Below are 13596 nucleotides of genomic sequence, written 5' to 3' on the forward strand. Positions count from 1 at the left end.
GAAAGAAAGAAAGAAAGAAAGAAAGAAAAGAAAAAGAATATAACAAAAGTAACATTTTTACTTTAAAATGTCATTTTATTTCTACCTCCTTAATCACGTTGTGTTTTTCAAACGTACATATGGGATGTTTCAATATTTTATTACTTAAAATTTTGAATTGGGAAAGTATCTAAACAGATTGTTTTGTAGTCTGTTTTCATAAATTGTCATCTTTTGGTAAAAACAAAGTTGGTAAAAAAATTTCATATTAATGAAATTGTTTAGCTAACTTTTCTTATCTTTCTGCAGTCTGACCTATATTTTATTCTGTGCTTCACCAAACTCTCTGCCTAAGCGTAGACAAATAATCTACTTGATGCTGTCCCTGGTTTTCTGACTACAGGGATATCAAATTTCATGATATTTCCGCTTAGAGGGCAGGGAGGCTGAGGAGAAGCTTCCTGTAGAATCACTGCTAGTCTTGGCATATTCCATAATAGTTCTTATTATTCTCCTAAATACTTGAAAATAGTAGGGGATATAAAATAAGGCCAAAAACTAAGGAACATCTCAAGGATTTAAGTTTATCTCATCAAGATCAAGATTCTATTAGCTAAAAAAAGAGCTCCTGATACAAACTCAGTAACTAACACAGAAAGTATGAGAAAATAAAAGTCTCTCACACTGTCCCTGGAGAGAGATGATAGACAAAAAGAGGCAAGGTAGGAAATGTTCCATAGGTGTGGTATGCTGGCAGGTGCACTTTATACAGTCATTACACATGGGAAGGCAATTCTCATAATTTTCTTCTTGGAATTATTCTCAACGAATTTGTGGGTAAAAGTACCCACAAAATGGATGGGAGAGAGTGGGAAATTCCATCTTTGGTATCTGATGGTCAGTCATCACAAACTCAGTATGTTGCACATTTCTTAATGTCTCAAGTCTGAATTCAAAAGCCAAGGTTTGGTGCTGACTCCTGTTTTTGTTAATTCAAGTGCCAGTACCAAAAGTGACACTTCTTTCTGTACTATGGGTTTGGCTCTGATCATGAAGGGATGAAGTGCACTTTTTTTTGTTGTCATTTAAGTGAAACATGCCAATTCTACTTTTATTTATTCTCTTTTTTTTTCATTTTAATAGAGATATATTTTGTAGTTGTCAAATCTGCAAGAAGTAAAAAAATAAGCACTACACCAACTTGTTTATCACAGTTATCAGTGCACTTGTTTGTGTGAGATTTCCTGCGTTAACAGAAACGAAACATACTAATAATAGATGGCAAATACATGTTTTTTAATTCACGCAACTGGGATTACTAGTTATATTTTTTACAATTTACGTTACTGTGCATTTGGAAAGAAAAAGCTGAGAAATCCAAATCTAAAGTAAAACAGTGTGCCTGTCAATTTAGCTAACTTTTCACCACAATTACATTTCAATTAGGACAAAGAGAACACATTTAGACACCTTTAACTACAAGATAAAAATCCATTAGCTTTGAGAAAAGGTCAAAGACATTCTTCAATAACTTCTGAGGAAAATGTCTTAAAAAAAACTTGCAGTTTAACAGCAATAGCAACAAAATACGTACACTAACTTCAGGAATTATTTCAAGCTGCTGTTTGGGAATAAGTCATCAAGCAGTCTTTTTTTCTTCTCTAATATCTCTGCATATTTACCAACAAAACAAGCCTATTTCCCGAACACATACAACATTCCCTTACTAAAGGTTTCCAATAAATATTCTGTTTCTAAGTGCCATAAGTTTATTTATTTTAAGTGATTATAAACACTTTTCAAGTAAGTGTTTTCTAAAAGTGCTCATGTCTAACGATTTTTATGAGGAAAGGTTTATCATCACACCTATATTGCTTTTAGTACATAGCAGGACACCTTCCACGTGAAAGTCACCCTGATCTGAATGTTAGCAGTCTTCTGCCCTATACCTCAGATATTATTTAACAATGCTTCCACAATCCTTTGCCACTTATCTTTTTGCTCCCATTACCAAATTCCCTTATGATTACCTCCCTTTAGTTTTACCTGGACATGTTTGATCTTCCACATACAGAAAAGATAATCCTCATACAGGCTGAAAAACTGCTGTTATTCACTCACAGTTAACCATCCAAGGTTTTTATTACTTTCAAGGGGGAATTTGGGAGTAAAGTATCCTTCATGACTGGTCACTTCTAAACAAACACTTCCTAAGCTAAATCAATGACAGACAGCAAAGTCAAAAGTCATTGAAGGTTTCTACGCTAATTATCTGAGAAATAAATAAATAAAATTTTCTCAGACTGAAAAAATACCTTAAGCCAGATTTTCTATTTTAGACATGACTGCCTCATACATTCTTGCAAATGTATGATATATGCATGCAAATCAGATCTTTACATCTGCCTACTTCAGGGTGTAGATATTTCTCTATATAAGTGCAAATAAGCAAGTATCTATGACTAAAATTGAAAAACAAGCAAATTAGAAAGATACTCATGTTCTTAAATCTGAAAGTATTTTATATGTGCTATCTCCTGTATTTTGGCCAATATTAAAAGCTGATTTGCAGATTTTAACCTGGAACTGAGGATAGATTGAGGGAAATTCCTGAGTCTGTCTCTGTTGTTTGGATTCTAGACCATATTATCAAGGTGAATCCTGACTGCCTTGTCCAAGAGAGAATTCAAATCTGTGGTACCAGACTAAAAACCAAAGGCACTAATCAGCAAATAAATAAAAGCAGATTCCCTCTGCTCTGCGAACTGCATCGAATCCTTTTCTGACTAGAATAATTATCCGAAAAGCTTGAGGAAATATATGTAGCTGTCATAAAAGTGGTCAGTCAGAAAATGCAAATTATTTTTTTAAAATATTTGAGTTTTCAGAATTTTTTGAGAGAAGATAAGCCTTTTCACAAAATCTTAATGAAAATTATGATAAAAACTATACCCTAAAACAGGAATAGAAAAAGTATCTGAACCTGACAGGTTAGTGGACAAGTCTGCTGGCAAGGCTATGGAATCAGTCTTTCATTTTCCCCAATAATTGTTTATACTAAGTATACCACCTGCTAATAGCAAGTAAATTGCTGCTCAGCAGACATCTCTTTGTAAGGTATTTTCAAGAGACAATTTCTGCTTTCTTTAAGGTTCTCACTACCAGTTAAATCATCACCAGAATGACTAAATTCCCCCGTCAAATTTCTGAGAAAAGGGGAAGACAACCCTCTTTTCCCTCTAAAAATTGAAATCTGGGCAGCGGAAATAGCAAAGACTGTTTCTGGACAACTCAGTAGCCTTTCATGCCAAAAAAGTCTTGTCCTATTGCTGTCTGCTTCTTCTCTCCTGTTAGTAGTCCCTTAGCCCAGAAGAAATGACAGTGGAAAGGTAATAGAAATTAAAATCAATTCTCAAAACATTCGAATTGTAAAAATGGCATTTGAACAGCAATACAGATAGAAAAATGCTTCTGAGATCCATCTAACTGTGGTAAAGGCTTTTTAATGAGAAATGGTGTGTCTCTGTGCTGTTTCATAATTCACTGTGCCATTCTGGATGCCTCTATAGTTCAAATACAATAAAATTTTAGTAGGATTTTGAACACTCCCTAAGTTAACAGGTAAGTCAATTTAATGCCATAAAAACAGATGTAACTCTAGAGATTTTAAATAGTTTAATCAGGTGTAGCCATTTCTTCTAAAGTGCTGTGATATTATCTATCATGCTAAGAAGCACTACAGCAGAGTAGGATGAGTGGCTACAGGCAGCTGCAGTGACTGACTTCATTTCATGTGCCTGTTGCTGAGCAGTGAAGTCATTTGGCACGAGCCAATACAGGTTTGGGAAAATCTGCAGAAAGTTCTGCACTGACAAAAAACCTGCTCAGATTTGGCTTTTGTGAACCTACTACAGCAAAACCTTGTTCTTTTTTAGGTAAGTTTTTAGACTACTTCCAGGCAAAAATAATATTTTTTTATACTTTCGTGCCTACAGCTGAAAGTTTACCATTGATTTAACAACATGAATACCCACAATAAAAGGTACCTAATAATCCTTTGATTTGGAGGGAAAAAAACTTGATCAGATTCAATCTGCTCACTTCTGATGGAACTACCATAGGCTCCTTTATCAGCTGCCTGCCTTTGGTGAGGGACAACAGACAAAAAACACTCTGAGGCTATTCTTCCATTTGCCTCACAATATGTTTTACAGTATGCAAGAGTTATTACCAGTGCTGCTCTAGTCCTTAGGCCATACTCGTTGTTCAAGGCTCACTAAATACAGATCAGTTAAGGGCTTTTTTTCTCCCTCAAATTAAATGACTCTGTGTTTATTTTGTACTCTGCTGTGCACCCTCCTACATCCCCACCCACTATTTACCCCATGTGGTAAAACAGCAGAAAAACAAGGTTTGCTCTTGTCCTGGGAATTTATTTTATGTTATCAGTAGTTTGCATTTTATTAACTGGGGCCTGGGGGGGATATGGCATTGACAATATCAGTGATTTTATTGTAAGTTTCACAATAATTAGCCCTCTTATTCTGTGAAAAAAATAAAATAAAAACAAAAAGGGGAAAAATAATAAAAAAAAGAGCTTGGGAAATATAAAATCTCAAATAGTGGAAGGTTAGTCTCAAAGAATACATAGGCACTCATACAAAAGCAGATATATTGCTTTTAAAAACCATGCATTTTTAAAAGATGATCCCATATTTAAAAGCTTGATTTGTGATTTTTATCACTTGTGGTTGGTAATATGGGGTAGTTTACCAGAAATTCCCTGGGTTTTAATTCTTTCCAGTGGTGCTAAAATAGAGTAGAATAATACATGTAGTAAAGTTAATCTGATTCCTTTAATAAACCCACTTTTTTCCTTTATTTTCCTTATTATTCATTGTTTATCCATGTTCTAATAGATTCTTGTCTTTCATTTGCAGCCTTAATGAAGGTAGGATATTAATCTTCCCAGAAACCAAATCACTGAAAAAAATTTTACTGCTCACTCTGCGTTCCTCCAACTTTCCTATTCTTATTCAAGCTTGGAAAACTCCAAAGTCTCCTAAGTTTACTGGGCCCTAAAAACTCATTATGTATACTGAATTAAAGTTAACTTGCTTTTAAAAGGTTACTATATAAAATGGTGGATAGCCATATTTTACTCATGCTGCTACCCCTCCAGTTTCACATTTAGAGTTTTTTGCCTTTACCTCAACATGTTACCTTAATTACCTTTGATGAAACAATTTTCCAGCTGCAGATGCTTTGCTTCTTTAAAGAAAGGGGGTTTGATTGGCATTTGTAAAGGAAGGTAGATTTCAAACAATATTTAAAGAGAGAAAATGTCTGTTACGTAACTAAAAAATCTAAAAATGGAAACAGTTTTTAGTTATTAATATGGAATTTTTAGAGCATGAAACAAATGGATCCTATCATGCATGAATCAGTATGAACTACTGAACATACCTTTTTATTCATTGCTGCATAAATATTCTGCGACTGATTATGACTTATAGTGAATTAAAGAAAAAATATTAAATGGCTATAGAAATAGAAAATGATACTTGGAGCTACTAGTAAGTCTTATTTGTATTCTCATGACATGCCTTTACAGCAATGAGATTAGAGGAAGGGGCACTAATGCTGATTTAGTAGTGCTGTGGCTTGATGAAAAGCTACAAAATTGACAGGACACCTAGAAAGTACTACTAAACCATTCTAAAAGACTTTCCCATGACTGTTTGGATGCTGTTTACTCATACTCACATTTGTAAGTTTTGTCCTGAAAGCTGAAGTAAGGAGAAATTAAATCTATAGTGATAAACTCAACACAGTCAATACCAGCTGCACAGAGCATAAGTGTAACACATCCACTGAGTGTATCCATGGGACCTGTCCACACTCTCCTGTCAACTTTCTCTTGAGAGCCAAGATTATCTTTAGTCATAAGCAAAGTGAAAGTGCCCCAAGGTGAAAGGACCCTGTCTGTGTCTACGCTGCTTGACCCAGGCACGAGTTGCTTCAGACATGCTGATTATTCTATAAGGCTCTCTAGCAGCCCTGAGAAATCTCAGGTAGCCCTTGAGTTGTGCCCCACTTGTGAATCCCTCAGGCTGTTTGCCGTAAGTAATTGTCTGCCTCTCACCATTATCTACCAGCTCTTCTGATTATCAGGAAAATGTGGGAAGGAAGGAGAGAACATGAATCCAGACCCCTAGGCTATTAGCCTTCTCCAGTTTCCAAAGAGCTGTCTATACCTGTATCTGGCAGCGTGCAATAAAACAGAATAACAAGTACCTGCCACACAGGCTTAGCCTGCCTGAATCCTTGATGGAACATGATGGCCTTTCCCACTGGAGACGGGACAACCAACATATCCCACAGTTAGCTTCCATCACTCCTGACCTGAACATACTCTGGAAGAAAGCTTTGCAGCTTGGCCTTAGAATAGCACAGTCCACAAGAGTCTTCAGGGGAGAGATGGAAAACCCTCATGGAGCTTTTCCGTGGAGGAAAAAAGGGTGAATTTGAAAGCAAAGTACCTGAAAGAGCATCAAGTCAGTAGGTTTTGCAAAATTATGTCAGAATGGTCACTCAGAGCTGTACAAGAGGGAGGAATAGGGAAGTGGCTTAAGAATAAGGGGCAAGGTGACGAGGGGCCATGTGGCCTTCTATCCCAGCTGCTGTTCTCTCTCAGCCCATCCCTGCCACAGGCAGGCCTCTTACCAGTTGGGAAGGGAGACACTTTGAGCATGCCTCTGCTGGGCTTTGGGAAAGGCTGGGTGCCAGGCCCAGGCTGATCCCCCACACCACAGGCCCTTGGTCAGCCATCACCAAGTGAGGAATTGTCAGCCCGGCTGCTGAGCAGAGATCTGTCATCAGCTGGTGCAGACACCTGCCAGGGGAGGTGTCACCAGGCAGAACAAGGTCATCTGGAAACGCAGGGCAGTGAGGCAGGCAAGGGCGAGGAGCCCACCACCTCTTGAGGCCAAAGGACAGAGTTTATCTGTATGGATGCCCCTTCCTGGCTCTGGCTGTGGTCAGTCACACTCATAGACTGTCCCCATGGACCATCAGGAGAGATTCCCAGCAGTGGGGATACAGGCTACCCTGCTCAGCACGTAGTGTGGCAATACCAATAGGTGGATAAATTTCCAATATAAGCATTTTTATGAGGCACTGTATACTTTCAGGACCATGGAGTAATAACTTTGTTTTGTGGGGCAGGCAGCAGCATCCTCAGGCACGGGTTTGGCCAGGGTAAGAGAGGAGCGTGCTTCCCCAAAGCACTTCAGCCACACAGCTCTGAAGATGTCCCTCAGGACCACACAAGACTGAGGGGAAGGACACCTAAGGCCAAGGGGAGGTGGGCAGCCAGGCAGCTCAGCATCAACGAGCTGGCTGTGGGTTGATCTACATGATACAGAGGTAACCACAGAATTGAAGGTATTAAGACAAGAAGTCTGGGGGTGTTCATATTTTGTGAGTATGCACAGACATTGTGAGAAAATATCTTCTCTTTCAATGGTGTATAAAAAGTAACATAGCAAGTACCATGGAACAGCATACAAAGTTTCCTTATTCCTTTACCCACTGACAGCTTTACATATGTAACGTAATATGGTGCATGCACTTGCAAAACATATATTTACATCATTAGCCATTCACAGAATAATGAATTAATTAACATCAGAATATTTCTGATTTCAAGATGAAGCAGTCCTGTTTGCGTTTTTTTTGTTTAAAGGGAAATGCATAGGTCAGACATTATATCTGGGATTATCATTAGTCTCTTAGTTTCACACATAGATTAAAATTTTAATACTTTGCAGCTAAATCTCACTACCTCAAAAGAAAGGGATAGAAATGCACTTTATCCAATCTTATTTGTCCTTCACTGCTTTTTGATGAGTATCCTGCTGTTATCTGCAGAGCACCTAGCACCATAAACAAAATTCAGACCTGGCACTGTCTATTGTGATTCCTCTGTTAAAAAATTTGAAAATGGAAGTGGAAGAGGAAAAACTGATGACGAGCAGCTTTCCACTCATAGTTACATGAAACACTCCTATGAAAAGTTATGCCAGGCTTCAAAATAGATGTCAACACTTTTCTGCCACTATGAGTGAGAAGAAGCATCCATCATCTACATATTTCTATAGGAAGAAAAGTGAGTCACATACACAACTCCACATTGCTCCATGTAAATATTCCTATACTGTCAACCACTCTAGCTGTGACACCATGCCACTGTTTGGGACTTTTTCAAACATTTTGTAGAGAAAGGTCGTTCTCTTTAGTGCAGCATATTAACATTGATACAGTAGCAACTCATGAAAAATAAAACCCTTCCAAACAAAGAAATACGGAAGCACACTTAACAAAATGTAGTAGAACTTTCATGCAAATCAAAGAAATGCAATTGCTAATAAAACCCTAAAAGGAAGGGTTTTAGAGCAGTAGGTAGATCAAGTCTCTATTTCCAGATAGACAGGAAATGAGCAGAAGAGTTGATTTCTCTTAGCTTATGATCAGGGTATTCAAAGAAATGTTTTCTTTCCTGAAAGTCAAAATGGAGAAAAAATACAGACACAAGATATAGCCAGTTCAGACAAGGCTTTTAGAGCATCTTTTGCCCTGGAAGCATATGCGACATCAGGCTGTTGCTGCCTTGAAATGCCTAGATGAATCCAACACTTTTCACCCCTACAAAGTGGTTATCTCAGCTGGATACTTTTTTTTTTTGTAAAGACAACATAGCCCAGTATTCTGTGTGTGAATGGTGTGAGCCTTCATATCTGTGCCTAGCTGGATTTAGAGCACTAATAGTAAGTTGAGGTTAGGAAAAATAAGCTGAGTTTTGCTTCCAAATTGTATGCTGGACCACCTGTTTCTGAAACAAAAAACTTTATCTTATTAACTGACTTAAATAATATCAAGGGCTTAAAATCCCACTGCCAGCTAAGCATTAAAGACTTTCCAAATTTGACTTATTTTAGGTGTTCATACGAGGAAGTAGTTGGAAAAACTTCAGGAGAGATACACTTTGCTACATCTTCTTGTTAGAATTCCATTATACAACAAAACCCAGATATTCTTATCCAGCACAAAGAATGATGCTGCCTTGTATCATATTTTCCTTTAGATTCCATGTATTTATCTTCTTCTTCAAATTCTAACTTGAATTCATTAATACTATCAAGGAAAAACAGATTTATTAATTTCCTTAAATCAGCTTTTTCACCATTCCCAAGTATATGCATTGCATTTGTCATCACTTCAAATTATTACTGCTAACTTAGTAATATTTATTAAGGTTCTTTATTTTCACACATAAAATGATACATTTGGGCCTTTTTCAGAATCAAGTGATAGGTGCTGTATGCTTCTCCCAACTGGGAGTTCAGTAACCTCCTAAAGTTCCCAGTTCTGATTTCCCTATCTTTATTCCAACCATTAATCTTGCTTGTAGTCCTGCTGGTTAATCTCCTAACTTAAAACAAAGCACTATTGGAGCCAAATCTAGATGATGGGCTGTCTTTAACCCCAACTCCTGACCTTGCAGCCCACCTTTCCTTTCCCTGTTCCCATCTGCTTTGTATAACCTGAAGAAGTTTTTTTGCCTGAAGATTCTGCCTTTGAGGCAGATAAAGATCCAAACCACCGCAGAAAGCTTTGTAATGTATGCCAACACCTTGAACTACATTCAGGAACTAATTAGCAGTTGATGTAGTAACAAGTCAAGAAGCTGTTAATTCACACTAAAAAAAAAGTCAAGTTTACTTGAGTAATTCATTGTCAACACACTCATTTAGACAGATGTTTAAAACTGGCACCCATAGATAGTACATATGTACACACACAGTTGTCGTGGACTGTATATATACACATGCTTAAGTTTACAGGTGATACTATCTCACTAAAGTACAACAAAGTACGATTTCTTGAGTAGGACTCTCCCTGGTTTAAGAAAGCAGCACTTCTTTTACTGGAAAAGACGTACAGACAATGGGCCCATTCATTGCTAGGATCCTACAGGGATGACTGCTTGCATGTTGTTGAGGAACACATTTACTGTAGATCACAGATCGACATAGACATAAACCACAGTTTATGTCTTTATTACCAGCAACCAAAGGGAGTCAGTATTCCTTCACAACTCTTTGAGAAGAGATCCTCTCCATGAGCAATGCATGCCAAATGATATGGAGATAATACATAACAGGATTTGCTGCATTAGTATAAAAAATTGAGATTGATCACATCTTCTCATGACACTCCCAGAAGGTTGTGCAGGCTCACTGTGCTGTAGTGTTTCACACATAGCACTGTTCCTCCTTATAATTTCAGCAGTACTTTTGATAGGATGGAGACAGGTATTTCCCATAGTTCATTTTACTTCAGCTTTGCTAGAACCATTTTCAAAGAGTAGCTAAGTGGGGTGGAGAGAACACCAGTGAACATCGCAGTCTCCATGAATTAATATAAACAGATTGCCACCAACAAATCTATAGTCACATGATGGCCTGTACCACAGGGCACTGGTGGTTTACAAGATCACTAAAAATACATTCCTCCCGCTACATTTTTTCTTCAAGTAAATATATTGGTATTTTTCTTTTAGACTCAACTGGCAAAATCTGACTAGTGCTACAGGGAATCAGTCTCAGACCTTTAGGATGTCAAAAGCCAATTTGTTCTGGGCTTCTGTTGGAGTGGCAGAAACAGAAATCTGTGTATGAGTTCCCCTCATCATGAAGAATCACATGGAAAGCTCTCAGGAAATATTTTGCTACTTATTGGTAGGTAGTCAGGTGCTGAGTTTGGTGAGGGCAGATAAGCCATCACTTTTTTTTTTTTTTTTTTTTAGTGACAATGAGAGCAGTTAGACACTTGAGGACTTAGACACCTATTAGCTATTCTATGATGAACATAGGAGCCCTTTACACTTTGCACCAGGTCAGTCTAGCCCACACCTCAGTAAACCTATTTTCAAACTTTAGTATCTGTAATAGAATTTGCAACAAATAAGCATTCAATGTGAAGAGAAAGTGTTTTAACTGAAGGTTTTAACTGAGGACTGATGCTAACTTGCCACAAATATGAATTGTACAGTACTTAACAAAAATCCGAAGTGTACAGTGGATCTCACAAACCAAAACTTAATTATTCTGTTTTGTTCCCACTGAGAACCTGACACACAGATGTTTTGTAAAAACAGGTAGGTAGGTGTGTGGCTTTCATCCCTGCTAGAGAGTACTTCCTCTTTCACCCCCCAAAAAATTAAAAAATCAAAAGTAGTATATGTAGAAGGGCATATTTGTCTGTATGGCTACCTGTATACTGGGTCAATACAATATTCCCTTTGTACATGTTAGTATCATTTGTTTCCTTTGTTGATACAATGATTTTGTTATTGTTGCTGTCAGTAGCAAGGGTGATAATGGATTTGTTATTCATGGAATTATCTATCTATGGCTGGGAAGCAGACCTGACTGTAGCACTCGTATTTCTATAATATATCTGTAATTATGCATTCAGGAAATTTGACAGCAAAATGTCAAAACAAAAGCAGATTTGCTCTGTTGAAGGTGCTTGAAGACAAACAGCATTACATCAGAAGCTTCTGTCTGGTTCAGACAGGCTATTTACTGCATCAGAAAAATAGCCTTTTGAATTACTCTCAACCTTCCATACCTTATGTTAAAAGGCTAATGTGGTGCCCTATCACTTACTTATCAGCAGTGCAGGGGGCAAAGATGAACAGGAGTCACAGAGTAAAAGGAGATAATCACTTCAGAAGAATGATTTCCTGTAGCTTTGAAAAGTGAGGGTTTCCTTCAGTAGCATTTAATAGTTATGGTTGAGTACCTCTGTTACTTTGCAGGCATTGCTTACACCCATGTGAGGCATTATTGATTTTCACACAAGAGAATGTCTGCTTGCTTGTTGGAGCTACAGTAGTGTTCACAGGAGGTTGCACCAACCTCCAAAAAGAAGTAGTAATAAATTCCCTCATTCTATGTGAAGGACAATATATTCCTTCCCCTTACTCTCCAGTATCTACAGTGTGACAGTTTCATATGGCGGTGTTTATGAATCACTGAACTGGCAGTGGGAGTTAATTCTATGAAAAAATTAGAAGGTGAAACATTTCAGGTTATGGTTGAAAGTGAAGTTCAGTTGTCTACCTAAGAGGAAGTTAGCACCAAAAAATTTTTCTCACCAAAAGACTTTAGGTTTAATGCATTCAATTTTTCGAAAATATACAATTTCATTACTGTTATCTCCAATAAGTATAACAAAATTGCCATTAGCACTAACATCAGGCTGAATCTTTTTCTTGAAGCTTTTATGTAAGTGGTAAGAAAAGACTGACAAGGAAATTAGGGTTTCTTGCTACAGACACAGGTGGGATTTCTGTACCTGCATTGAAGGTTTCCAGCAGACTCATATGTAGACCCATCTGAGCATTCAGTCTGGAAAATCTATGGTGGCTGTCACGCAGCACTCTCTCTCTTCACCTTCTTAATTCTTATTTTGCTTTTGACAGTTGGTAAGTCATCTTTTTAATGGCTCACCACAGTTTTAATGCACAACTTCAGACCAAATTGTTTGAAACCATGACTTAATTCATGGAATCTATTAAAAAATGTGTTGACAGCCTTCATTCCAGGAAGAAAATGTTAATTACTTGTATCACAGTAGCACTCAAGATTCAGGCCATATTGCCCTAGATTATAGATATGCATAGTTTTTGTATCTCTTTTTTGCTCAAAATGGAATTGACTGATGTGAAATACTGCTACACTTATTTTGCACAATATAGAGCTACCTGTTATTATTGTGTAGGTGAGGAATGGTGACAAAGGTGTGTTAAGAGAACTGTCTAAGATTGCAAAGAGGTCTGTGGCAGAGTACACAATAACTTACTCACTTTATCTGACACAATAATAAAGAATCACCTTTCCAGAGGACAAAATGTCCATATGATACAAAAGAAAGTGTATGAGGGAGAAACATGACTTAAAAACTGACATTTCCTACACAATGGTTTTTATTCTGAAGCTCAATTTTGAGATATCTCTGGGTTTGGGTCTCAGAAAAAAAATACTCTACAAGTCCACCAAACCCAAAGTGCTTCCAACTGGGCATTTAAAATCTGGGCCACCCAGATCACTGGCCGTTTGTGAACATTTGCTCTTACAACTGTGATTTGACCTATATAAGAGAGTAATTCAGAAAATGTCTGGAGTCTTATTTTGTTCAACAGATCTGTAACTGATATGGGCTAATGAAATATCATTCACCATAGTTCCTAGCCAGATTCACAACAACTTCTTGGTCCATCTGTTCACTGAAGACACAGCATTTTACATATCTCTTTGTATCCATATTTGTAAAGTCTGTATTTAACTTCCTTCAATATATTTATGATCCTTTCTCAGTCAGAAATACAGAAGCAAGTGGATTCAAGAAATAGAAAATAATTTAGGTTGGATACGATGAGAACATAAATCTTCCAACTGGAAAAAAAAAAAAAAAAAAAAAAAAAAAAAAAAAAAAAAAAAAAAAAAAAAAAAAAAAAAAAAAAAAAAAAAAAAAAAAAAAAAAAAA

Source organism: Empidonax traillii, unplaced genomic scaffold (assembly GCF_003031625.1).
Source record: "Empidonax traillii isolate 1590-97213 ecotype Southwest subspecies unplaced genomic scaffold, ASM303162v1 scaffold96:size1206935, whole genome shotgun sequence".
NCBI classification, from domain to species: Eukaryota; Metazoa; Chordata; class Aves; order Passeriformes; family Tyrannidae; genus Empidonax; species Empidonax traillii.